Below are 13169 nucleotides of genomic sequence, written 5' to 3'. Positions count from 1 at the left end.
AATGCTTGCCCATTTTTAGAGATATTGGTTTGATTCAAATTTGTCATGGTGTTTCTGAGCAGTGTTATGAAGAACATTCAACAATGGATGATAGATAGATAGATAGATAGATTTATATTTGAGATGGAGTTTCACTCTTCTTGCCCAGGCTGGAGTGCAATGGTATGGTCGTGGCTCACTGCAACCTCTGCCTCGCGGGTTCAAGTGATTCTCCTGCCTTTGCCTCCCAAGTAGCTGTGATTACAGGTGCTTGTCACCACGCCCAGCTAATTTTTGTATTTTTAGTAGAGATGGCTTTCACCATGTTGACCAGGCAGGTCACGAAGTCCTAACCTCAGGTGATCTGCCCCCCTCAGCCCCCAAAGTGCTGGGATTACAGGTGTGAGCCACCTTGCCCAGCTGACAACAGATAATATTTTGGAAGTTTGTAGAATCCCCAGAAAAAAAAAAAACTGGACAGATTTCTGTCATCCTTTTACAGGGTATTATGATAATCCAGTTTGCAGTATGGGTGATGAGAGACCTGTGTGTTCTAATTTCTAGGATACCATTCCATTTCTATGAGTCTTCTGCACAAGTGTGGTCTGTAGGGTTTCAATGTGGTTATTTGTAATTGTTGAAAGTGAAACTTTCCCCATGGATTCCCCAGTGGGTCAGAGTCTGTTGTTATAGATTAGAGTCCAGGATTATAGAACCAGTAATTTTTATTAACAGTTGGCTATGACTATTTAGAATAAGGACTGCATTTATTTTTCCAAGGTGTTTCATGTGACATAACTTATGGCAAGTAGGATGTAAGTGAATATTTTGGCAGTTCTGGAAACCTCTCTTAAAACACAGCTGGCTTAATATATTAATATTTGAGAAATCTGGGTGAAGGATATCCAGAAATTCTTTATGATTTTTCCCAGTCGTGTGTAAGTCTGAGAGTTCATACTATTCTGATGCCAGCACTGGAAAAATTGATGATCAGTTTGGAGCAAAGCCACAATATCAGGCTTACACCCATATTATATGACAGAGAAATTAACCTTATCTTGTTTTATCTGCTTTAATTTGGGGCAGTTTTACTATTTACCACCAAATTAAATCTTAAATGATATACCTAGATTGTCATATATTAAGACTAAGAACAGTCAATGTATTCTTCTATGTTCTGTAGCTCAAAAACACAGATCTGCAGAGAGCAGAGTATCCCATGCACGTTGTCATGTACTTATCCCACACCCTATTAAAACCACAGTACCTGCAATGGACACTTTTTTTTTTCTTTAAAGAATATGTATCTCTGCCACATCTGTGATTCTCCAAAATGAGATGACAGAAAATGCTAAAAGATAGATGACTGTATGAAGTTCCACTTCTGGATGATAGGATAGGGAGACTCTGCAGACTCATTTACCAGCAAGACAAGTAAAAGCAGCAAAAAAAAAAAAAAGAAAAAAGAAAAAAGAAAAAAAGCATTTAAAACACATTACTATTTGAGGTCTGAAAAAGTGCAAAGAGTATACAGCAAATGAAATACCTAACAACAAAGTCTACTAAAACTTGGTAAGAGCAGTGAGAATTTGTGGTATTTAAGACACAGCCCACTCTCTTCTTATCTTCACAGCTCTGTTTGATAGAAGCTTCACACTGAGTGGATGCTGCCAGGGTGCTGCTGCTCCAGCTCTTGATCAAGGTTTATCATATACCAGCAGGAAAGGCAGGCTTCTAGGGTTTCTCAACCCTACCAACTCTCAGTTGGAGAGGCTAAATTCCTAGCGAATGCAACTAAGTAGTTTGGGGCTCTTTTGCTTCCCCCAGTCCCACCCATAGGTTGAAAGCTTTACCCAGGCTCAGTGAACTCCGATTTGTGTCCTGATTGCCCTTGCCTCAACTTGCTTGTAAGGCAGAGGTTTCACAACAAGAAAAACAAAATGGCTACCACCCAGCCCATTGCCCAGAATAGTGGTTCAGAGATTTTGTCCAGAGGGAGAGACAGCCCATAAGAATAGAGCTCTGGGCCGGGCGTGGTGGCTCACGCCTGTAATCCCAGCACTTTGGGAGGCCGAGGCGGGCGGATCACAAGGTCAGGAGATCGAGACCACGGTGAAACCCTGTCTCTACTAAAAATACAAAAAATTAGCCAGGCGTGGTTGTGGGCGCCTGTAGTCCCAGCTACTCGGGAGGCTGAGGCAGGAGAATGGCGTGAACCCGGGAGGTGGAGCTTGCAGTGAGCCGAGATCGCGCCACTGCACTCCAGCCTGGGCTGGGCAACAGAGCGAGACTCCGTCTCAAAAAAAAAAAAAAAAAAAAAAAAAAAAGAATAGAGCTCTGAAGCTGTCTCCAAAGAAATGAAATTTATTTGAAACTGTGTCCAACAAATATCTCCCCTTAGTTAAAAACAAATACGCCAGCTAATTAATCAGATAATTCCATGGGAAGGACAGCTAAGGAGTCCTCCTAAGGTCAAAAGAAACCTCAAAGTCTGGCCTCAAAATCTAGTGCTGCCTAACTTAAATCATATCAGATTGCTTAATAATTAATGCTCCAAGGACTTGTTGAGAACAGTCAAGTGATCATACAGAAGCTAGTGGAGCCTACTAGGCTAGAAATAATACCAAAGGAGGCAGACTTCTTAACAGAGACATCAGGGAAAGATAGTCAAAGAGTCTCCTGTTTAAAACCATTGTCATACCAGGGTAACTGTGCATATGTACAAGGCCGCATCCTCTGAGAAACAACAAAAAGCTTCCCACTGCAAGCTATTTCACTAAAATAGCTTAGTCAAAACAAAAAACAAATAACCACGGCCAGGCACGGTGGCTCACACCTGTAATCCCAACATTTTGGGAGGCCGAGGTGGGTGTATCACTGGAGTTCAGGAGTTCAAGACTAGCCTGACCAATATAGTGAAACCCGGTCTCTATTAAAAATGCAAAAATTAGCTGGGTGTGTTTGTGTGCTCCTGTAGTTTCAGCTACTCGAGAGGCTAAGACAGGAGAATTGCTTGAAGCCAGGAGGTGGAGGTTGCAGTAAGCCAAGATTGTGCCACTGCACTCCAGCCTGGGTGCCAGAGTGAGACTCCGTCTCAAAACAAAAACAAAACAAAACAAAACCCCACAAAACAAATAACCAAGCAAACAACCACAAAAAACAAGCTCTGAAAAAGAGAATAGGGAATCAGTATCCAGAATTGCTATAGTATGGTGTATTACCTAACATGTCCACTTATCAACAAGAAATAAGACATGCAAAGAAACTGGAAAGTTGGACCTATAAACAGGAAAAAACAGGCAACAGAAATGGCCTTTGACAGGGAACAGATATCAGATTTAAAAGAGAAAAACTTCAAGGTAGCCATTATATATACATATATGTTCACAGTAGTAAAGGAAAATATAATGTCTCATCAAATAAAGAATACCAATAAAGAAAATCATAAAAGGAACCAAATGTAAATTCTGGAGTTGAAGAATACAATAACCAAAATAAAAAATCATTAGAAGGGCTAAATAAGTTTGAGCTGGCAGAAGAATGAGAAAACTTTCAAATAGATCAATATAAACTATGCAACCACAATTCCATCTTCCCACTAGAATATAGAATAAGAAAATAAAATGAAGAAATAGAATGAGAAAATAGAACAAAACTGAAGAGAGCCTCAGAGAAATTTAGGACACCTTTAAGTGCACCAACATACATGTAATGAGAATACCAGAAGGTGAGGAGAGAGAGAAAGAAGCATAATAATATTCAAAGAAATAATGGCTAAAAACATCCACAATTTGTTGAATAAACATTATACACAGCTGGGCACGGTGGCTCACGCCTGTAACCCCAGCACTTTGGGAAGCCCAGGCAGGCAGATCACTGTTTTGTTTAATTTAATTTAGGAGAGCTAAATAATTAAACATGAGGCCAAAGTACATAAGAAAGTGGTAGTCTTTTATTGCAAATATACACACACTCTCGGGCGAGGTTCTCTGGTCCTCAGGTGTGGGGGGCCAGGGAAGTCACGCCGGTGCTCTGGGTGAGGTTCCCCGGTCCACGAACGCGGGGGCCGAAGAAGTCACGTGGGCTCCTGCCGGCAGCTGACTTTTATGCATTGGTACTGGAAGCGGGAGGGCAGTGGGCGGGATAAGGGCATGATAGGGGCATCTCCATAGGCGTGGCCGGGTAAGTTTCGATCTCTTCGGATTGACGTCACCTGGCGCATGCTCGGTTGATCTGCATCTTCCCGGGTGCGGGCTGCATTTTCCCACGCACGGGAAGGTTGGTGAGGAAGAACCCGGAAGCAACATGGATTGTGCCTTCTTGTTCACCTTCCTCCATCTTGTCCTTTCTCCCTCATCCAAACAATCATGAGGTCAGGAGTTCGAGACCAGTCTGACCAACATAGTGAAACCCTGTCTCTACTAAAAATACAAAAATTAGCGGGGCATCGTGGTGTGCACCTGTAGTCCCAGCTACTCGGTGAAGGGGTGGCCTACCCCTCCACACCTGTAGGTGTTTCTCATTAGGTGGAACGAGAGACTTGAGAAAAGAAATGAGACACAGAGACAAAGTATAGAGAAAGAAAAAGTGGGCCCAGGGGACTGGTGCTCAGCATACAGAGGACCCACGCCGGCACCGGTCTCTGAGTTCCCTTAGTATTTATTGATAATTATCTTTACCATCTTAAACAAAAAGAAGTGGCAGGATAATAGGATCATTATAGGGAGAAAGTCAGCAGTAAGACATATGAATAAAGTTCTCTGTGACATGAATAAGTTTAAGGAAAAGTGCTGTGCCTCGATATGCATATGTAAACATCTCCACAAACCTTTTTAGGGCATAAAGAGCAGCATTGCGCTAGCAAGTCCTGCCTTTTGCCCTAAGGCGGTTTTCTCCTTTCTCAGTAAACAGAACATACAATCGGGTTTTATACCGAGATGTTCCATTGCCCAGGGACTGGCAGGAGACAGATGCTTTTCTCTATCTCAACTGCCAACAACTGCCAAGAGGCCTTCTTTCCTCTTGTACTAGTCCTCCTCAGCACAGACCCTTCACAGGTGTCAGGCTTTGGGACGATCAGGTCTTTCCCTTCCCACGAGGCCATATTTCAGACTATCACATGGGGAGAAACCTTGGACAATACCTAGCTTTCCTAGGCAGAGGTCCCTGCAACCTTTGGCAGTGTGCGTGTCCCTGGGTACTTGAGATTAAGAGAATGGTGATGAATTTTAACCAGCAAGCTGCCTTCAGGCACTTGTTTAACAAAGCACACCCTGCACAGCCCAAAATCCTTTAAACCTTGAGTCACCATAGCACATGTCTCTTGCAAGGACAAGGTTGGGGGTAGGGTTACAGATTAACAGCATCTCAAATACAGAACAAATGGAATCTCTTATGTCTACTTCTTTCTATATAGACACAGTAACAGTCTAATCTTTCTTTCTTTTCCCCACACTCCGCAGGCTGAGGCAGGAGAATCACTTGAATCTGGGAGGCAAAGGTTACAGTTAGCTGAGATTGTGCCACTTCACTCTAGCCAGGGTGATAAAGTGAGACTCCATCCCAAAAACAAACAAACAAACAAAAGGTAATTATAAAAGGCAGCATAAATGCACATTTCTTTTACTTTCTTAATAGATTTAAAAAGCAATTGTATAATACAATATGTACATATTGTGTTGTTGGCCATATAACATGGAAATATAATATTTTTGACAATAGCAGCATAACGGAAGTAAATGACAGCAAAGTTGTATTGGAGTAAAGAAGTGATACATGATAGTAACTAGAATTCACAGGAACAAATAAACAGAAGTAGAAAAATAGTCAATAAAAACCTACATATTAAAAAACCTATATAAATATATATATATACTCTATTCAGTTTCCTTAATAGACATAAACCTATATAAGTGTAACAATGTATTATTGAGTTTGTAGCATATATAGATGTAATAATGTAGAACAATAATAGAATTAAAGTACAATAGATTAGAGCTATATAGGAGTAACATTTATATATCTCACTGGGATCAAGTTAGTATAGCTCTGAAGCTGACTCCAAGATATATATATGGTAAATCTTATAGCAGCCATTAAAACCTAACAAAAATACCATGAATAAAAAAGAAATTAAAATGTGTTATTACAGAAAATTAACACAGAGGAAGGCAGTAAGGGAGGAAATGTGGGAGTGGGTGAACTATAATACAGAGAACTATAATACAATACAACATGGCAAATGTAAGTCATTCCTTATTAATAGTTACTTTAAATGTAAATGGATCAAAGTTGGCAATCGAAAGACATAGATTGACAGACTGGATAAGAGAATGAGATCCAACTAAATGCTATCTATAAGAAATTCACTTTAGATCTAAGGACACACATAGTTTGAAAGTGAAAAGATGAAAAAAGATATTTCATGCAAATAGCAATTAAAAAGATGGGCATGGCTATATTAACATCAGACAAAATAGACTGTAAGTTAAAAAGTGTTAGAAGAGACAATATGCAACAAAAGGGTCAACTTACCAAGAAGATATATCAATATACACTAAACATCTGAGCTCCAAAATATATGAAGCAAACATTGACAGAATTAAAGTAAGAAATAGTCATCTATATAATAATAGTAGGAGACTTCAATACACTGCTTTTAATAATGTATAGAATAATAGAAGTTCAATAAGGAGATAGGGGACTTGAACCAATTGGACCTAACACACACACATATGTATATATATAACATTTCCTCCCAACAATAGCAGAATACACATTTTCCTCAAGTACATGTGTATTATTATCCAGGATAAACTACGTCTTAGGCTGCAGAAGAAGTTGTAATTTTAAAAGATTGAAACTAGAATTCAATAGCATAAACAAAACTGTAAAATCCACAAGTATGTGAAAATTAAACATACTCTTAACTAGTGGATCAAAGAAGAAATGAAAATGAAGTAAATGAAAATACAACATACCAATTTTATGGAATGCAGCAAAAGCAGTGTTAAGATAATTTTGTAGATATTGGTGTTTACATTAAAAAAGAAGATTTCAAGTCAACAACCTAACTATGCCCTTAGAAACTAGAAAAGAAGAAGAAACTAAATCTGAAGCTAGTAGAAGGAAATAAAAAGATTAAAGAATGGCCGGGCGCGGTGGCTCAAGCCTGTAATGCCAGCACTTTGGGAGGCCGAGACGGGCGGATCACGAGGTCAGGAGATCGAGACCATCCTGGCTAACCCGGTGAAACCCCGTCTCTAGTAAAAAAATACAAAAAAATAGCCGGGCGAGGTGGCGAGCGTCTGTAGTCCCAGCTACTCGGGAGGCTGAGGCAGGAGAATGGTGTAAACCCAGGAGGCGGAGCTTGCAGTGAGCCGAGATCTGGCCACTGCACTCCAGGCTGGGCGACAGAGTGAGACTCCGTCTCAAAAAAAAAAAAAAAAAAAAAAGAGATTAAAGAATAACATATTAGATAATAAAAATAATAAAGAAAATTAGTAAAACTAAGGGTTGATTCTTTGAAAAGCTCAACAAAATTGTCAAACCATTAGCTAGATTGATTAAGAAAGACCGAAATAACTAGGATCAGGAATAAAACAAAGAACATTGTTACCAATTATATAGTAATAAAAAGCATTATGCAAGAGTACTTTTAACAATTGTATGCCAATAAATTGGATAACCTAGACAAAATGGAAAAATTTCTAGAAACACACACGTGACTAGGACAATCATGAAGAAACAGAAAATCTGAATATACCTATGGCCAGTAAGGAGACTGAATAGTAATTCAATACCTCCTAACGAAGAAAAGCCAAGGACTAGATGGCTTCACTGGTGAAGTCTACCAAATGATTTTAGATCTTTATTCTTTTCTAGCAGTATAGGCATGTAAAGCTAGAAATTTCTCACTAAAAACATGTTTAGCTGCTCCAAAAATTTTGGTTGTTTTTGTTTTTATTAAAAATACATTCTAGGCCAGGTGCGGTGGCTTGTGCCTGTATTCCCAGCATTTTGGGAGGCTGAGATAGGATTGCTTGAGGCCAGAAGTTTGAGACCAGCCTGGTCAACAGAGCGAGATTCCATATCTATTTTTAAGAAGTAAAATAAAAAAATTCTAATTTCTCTTATAATTTTTTCTTTGATCCATGGGATATTTAGCAATGTGTTGAATAATTTTAAAATATTTTTGAATTTTCCAAATTTCCTCAGTTTTTTATTTCTAACTTAATTTCATTGTGGTCAGAGGATACACTTAGTATGACTTTTTAAAACTATTATGATTTGCCATATGGTCTAGTATATTATTTAGTTTAGAAAATGTTGCATGTTGAGTATGTATTTTATTACCAGTTGAGGGTTCAATAAATATCAGTTAAGTCAAACTAGTTGGTAGTGTTGTTTAAGCCCTCTACGTCCTTGCAGATTTTCTGTCTAGTTGTTATATTTATTGAGAATGGAATGTTGAAATATCCAACTTGTATTGTTGAAATGTCATTTTCTCCCTTCAGTACTGTCAGTTTTTGTTTCATGTATGCAGTCTCCTGTTTTTAGGAGCGTATATGTTCATTGTAGTTATATTTTTCTGATTAACTCACCCTTTTTTTTTTTGAGACAGAGTTTCGCTCTTTTGCCCAGCTGGAACGCCATGGTGCAATCTCGGCTAACTGCAACCTCCACCTTCCAGGTTCAAGTGATTCTCCTACCTCAGCCTCCCAAGTAGCTGGGATTACAGGCATGCGCCACCATGCCTGGCTAATTTTGTATTTTTAGTAGAGATAAGATTTCTCCATGTTGATCAGGCTGGTCTCGAACTCCCGATCTCAGGTGATCCGCCCACCTTGGCCTCCCAAAGTGCTAGGATTACAGGTGTGAGTCAGCGCATCTGGCCTAACTCACTCTTTTAACATTAAATAAATGTCTCTCTCTTTCCCTAGTAACATTTTAAAAGTCTATTTTGTCTGATGGTGGTATTAACCATTCCTGTTCTCTTCTGATCACCATTGGTATGGTATCTATTTGTATCTTTTTCCATCCTTTTGTTTTCCATCTGTTTGTTTTCAGCTTAAAAAAAAAAACCTAATATACATCTTAGCTTTAAAAAATCTAATTGATATTGTTACTAATATAGTATTAACAGTGGCCAGGCATGGTGGCTCACACTTGTAATCCCAGCACTCTGGGAGGCCGAGGTGGGAGGATTGCCTGAGGCTAGGAGTTCAAGACCAGCCTGGGCAATATAGTGAGGCCCTGTCTCCACAAAAAATTAGAAATAAAATTTTAATCAAAATAGATTAAATAATACTAATAGTATATAGAAAGTTTGCTGCAATATAGATCCCTTCCTCCCCTTCCTTTGTGCTATTATAGTAATACAAATGTGACACAAATGACAACTTTATACATTATGAACAAAACAATTGTAAAATTATGGTTTTATGCAGTTACCTTTAATCAGTTAAAGTAAAAGGGTAAAAGTGTATATTATCTTTTATTTACCTATGTAATGACTTTAATCACTGCTCATTATTTCTTTGTGTGGATTCAAGTTACCATCTGGTGTCACCTTTCATCCCAAAGAACTTTAATATTTCTTATTATGAAAGTCTACTGTCTACTGGCAACAAATAGTTTTTAAGTTTTTATCTGCAATTCTCTTGGAGTGTGTTCACATTTTGTATTCTAAGTATATGAGGGTGTGTGTGTGTGAGTGATCAACTTTGCAAAGAGTTTGGTCATTATTTTTCAAGCATTATTCCTTTTTCTTTCCTTCTGTCCCTCCTGCCATATGTATGATGGTGTTTTTCTTGGTATACTACATATCTCCGAGGCGTTCTTCTTTTTTTTTTTTTTTTTTTTTTTGTGAGACGGAGTCTTTCTCTGTCACCCAGGCTGGAGTACAGTGGTGGAATCTCAGCTCATTGCAACCTCCGCCTCCCAGGTTCAAGCAATTCTCCTGCCTCAGCCTCCTGAGTAGCTGGGACTACAGGTACCCACCACCACACCCAGCTAATTTTTGTATTTTTAGTAGAGACAGAGTTTCACCATATTGGCCAGGCTGGTCTCGAACTCCTGACTTAGTAATCTGCCCGCCTCTGCCTCCCAAAGTGCTGGGATTACAGGTGTGAGCCACCATGCCTGGCTTTCTTCATTTTTATTTCTTCTTTTTTTCTTTCTGTTCTTCAGACTGCATAATTTTATTGGCCTATTTTCAAGTTTATGAATTCTTTTTTCGGGCTAAATCTGCTATTGAGTTCTAGTGAATTTTTTATTTTAGTTATTGTACTTTTCAACTCTAGAATTTCTACTTAGTGCTTTCATTGCAGTAATAATTTCCATCTCTCTATTGATAGTCTCTGATTGGCAGGACATTATTGTCATACTCTTCTTTTTTTTTTTTTTTTTTTTTTTTTGAGACGGAGTCTCGCTGTGTCTCCCAGGCTGGAGTGCAGTGGCGTGATCTCGGCTCACTGCAAGCTCTGCCTCCCGGGTTCACGCCATTCTCCCGCCTCAGCCTCCCAAGTAGCTGAGACTACAGGCGCCCGCCACCACGCCCGGCTAGTTTTTTGTATTTTTAGTAGAGACGGGGTTTCACCATGTTAGCCAGGATAGTCTCGATCTCCTGACCTCGTGATCCACCCGCCTCGGCCTCCCAAAGTGCTGGGATTACAGGCTTGAGCCACCGCGCCCGGCCATACTCTTCTTTAAATTCTTTACATATGGCTTGTTTTAGTTCTTTGAACATAATTAAAATAGTTGCTTTCAGATATTTGCTAAATCCAACATTTGTGCTATCTCAGAGACAGTTGTCTACTAGCTGCTTCATTCCCATCCCCTCTGAGTGAGCAACTTGGATTCTTTAGCTCCTGTGAAAGTTTGTTCATGCATAGATAGATGCTTAAATTGATGTTTCTATGAGAGCTAAGTGCTGGAAAGTTCCATTCTGCTATCTTGCTGACATCACTCCCTGTTAAGACTTTCTATTTTTTCTTGAGTCAGTGATAGTTTGTGTGTTTCTAGGAATTTTTCCTTTCCATTTAGGTTATTTTGTTGACATACAATTGTTTATCATTTTTTTCTATGATCATTTTCATTTTTGTAAGGTTAGTAATGTCTCCACTTTCAGCTCTGACTTTAGTAATTTTGGTGTTTTCTCTTTTTTCTTGTGCCGTCCTGCTATAGTTTTGCCACTTTTTTGATCTTTTCAAAGAACCAACTTTTAATTTTGTAAATTTTCTCTATTATTTTTCTATTATATTTAATCTAACCCCCCTGTTATCTTTATTATTTCCTTTCGTCTCCTGACTTTGGTTTTTTTTTTTCTATTTTTCATATTCTAATTCCTAAATGTATAGAGTTAGGTCATTGATTTGACATCTTTCCTCTTTTATATACGCATGTAGAGCTATAAATTTTTCCCTGAGTAGTAAGCATCTCATAAACTTTAGTAACATGTGTTTTTATTTGTATTTATCTAAAATGTTTTCTAAATTCTCTTTTTATTTGTTATTTGACCTTTTGGTTGTTTAAGATTCTGGTGATTTGGCACAAAACAGTGATATCATCTATCCTCACTACTATTCAGTATAGAAATTCAACAGAGTTTCAGTTGTCAGAACTTGCCAACATGAAGACAATGGGATTTAGTTCTACAAATTAAGGAAGAAGCTGAATGAAGTAATGAAATAACATATTATATACAGGATTTAATTTTGAAATTCTTCAATTTTGCATAGGAATTTCTTCAGCTATGGCAGTAGTCTTTTGATGGTGCTCCCATTTTTAACTGGATACATTTACAATTTGTGCTAGAATGGAATTCTATTGAGAAGGTTTATATTTCTGTAACACCTAAATTTGGCTTAACATTCAAAGGTATCATAAATTGAGCCAATTTGTTTGGCTTTAGGAATAATTTTTAAATAAATGTACCCTTCCTAGACTAAGTGGCAAAAAAAAAAAAAAAAAAATAGAGATGTACTGTGAAGGCAAAATAACAACAACTGCTAAAATATTTGCAATCTAGTATTCCATATTCACAATACTCATGAGGATATCTTCCATTTCATTGGATATATTCTAAGACTTCTGATTACCTTAGTATATGCAGAGTATATATCTCAATTTAAAAGATATGGTGTTCAGAGAAGTGCCTTTTGAAGGTAGTTATAATTTTAAGTTTATTAACCATAAAGTCCAACATTGAAGAGTGCATATAATTTTATCAAAGTTTAAAAATAATAGACTGCATTGAAAAAATGTCCTTAAAAATACGGTGATACTGGCTAAGCAACTGATTAAAGCATTGGAATATATACCAAAAATAATTATTCTGCTCTTTAATGTATAGTCAGTATAGATAGCTTAAAATTTTTTCCTTACTACAAAACATTATTTTGTTTTAATGCAAATATGTTATTGTTTACCCTTTAGGATATAACAGAAAATTATGATTCATAAAGGAAACTTTCAAACATTATAGAATTTCAATTATCATAGTATTCATACATTTTCAAATTTTTACTACTTTGAACAATATATAGTGAGCTGTTATTGATTTCTAATTTAATTCCATTTTTGTCAAAAACATGCTTTGTATGACTTGAGTCCATTTACCCATTTATCGAGACCTGTTTTATGGCCCAGAATATGGTATATGCTGGTAAGTGTCCCCTGTCCACCTAAGATGAATTTTACTGTCTTTGAGAAGAGTGTTCCAGAAGTGTAAATGAGATCAAGCAGGTTGATATGTTGTTTAGATAATCTATACCCTGTTGCTTTCCTGTGTTAGTTCTATCAATTACCAAGAGAGATATGTTGAAATATCTGATTGTAATTGTGGATTTGTCTGTCACTTTATTAATTTAACAGGTTTTTACTCACATACTTAGAAGCTGTATTATTAAGGGCATAATTTAGGTTTGTTCATTCCACTGGAGAACTGTATCCTTCATCATTATTATGACGTAACTTTCTTTATCCCTGATACAGTCTTTTTGTTGAAGTCACTTTGTTTTTAATATAGCCACTCCAGCTTTCTTTTGACTAGTGTTAGGATGGTATATATTTTTCCATCATTTTATTCTTAACCTATTAGTGCTTTTATATTTAAAGTATTACCTGTAGGTAGCACGTATTTGGGTCTGACTTTTAAAAAAACATCCAACCCGACAACCTTCTTAAGG

Source organism: Macaca mulatta, chromosome 19 (assembly GCF_049350105.2).
Source record: "Macaca mulatta isolate MMU2019108-1 chromosome 19, T2T-MMU8v2.0, whole genome shotgun sequence".
NCBI lineage: Eukaryota > Metazoa > Chordata > Mammalia > Primates > Cercopithecidae > Macaca > Macaca mulatta.
The sequence above is the reverse complement of the archived record's forward strand: the minus strand, read 5'-3'. Positions refer to the sequence as shown.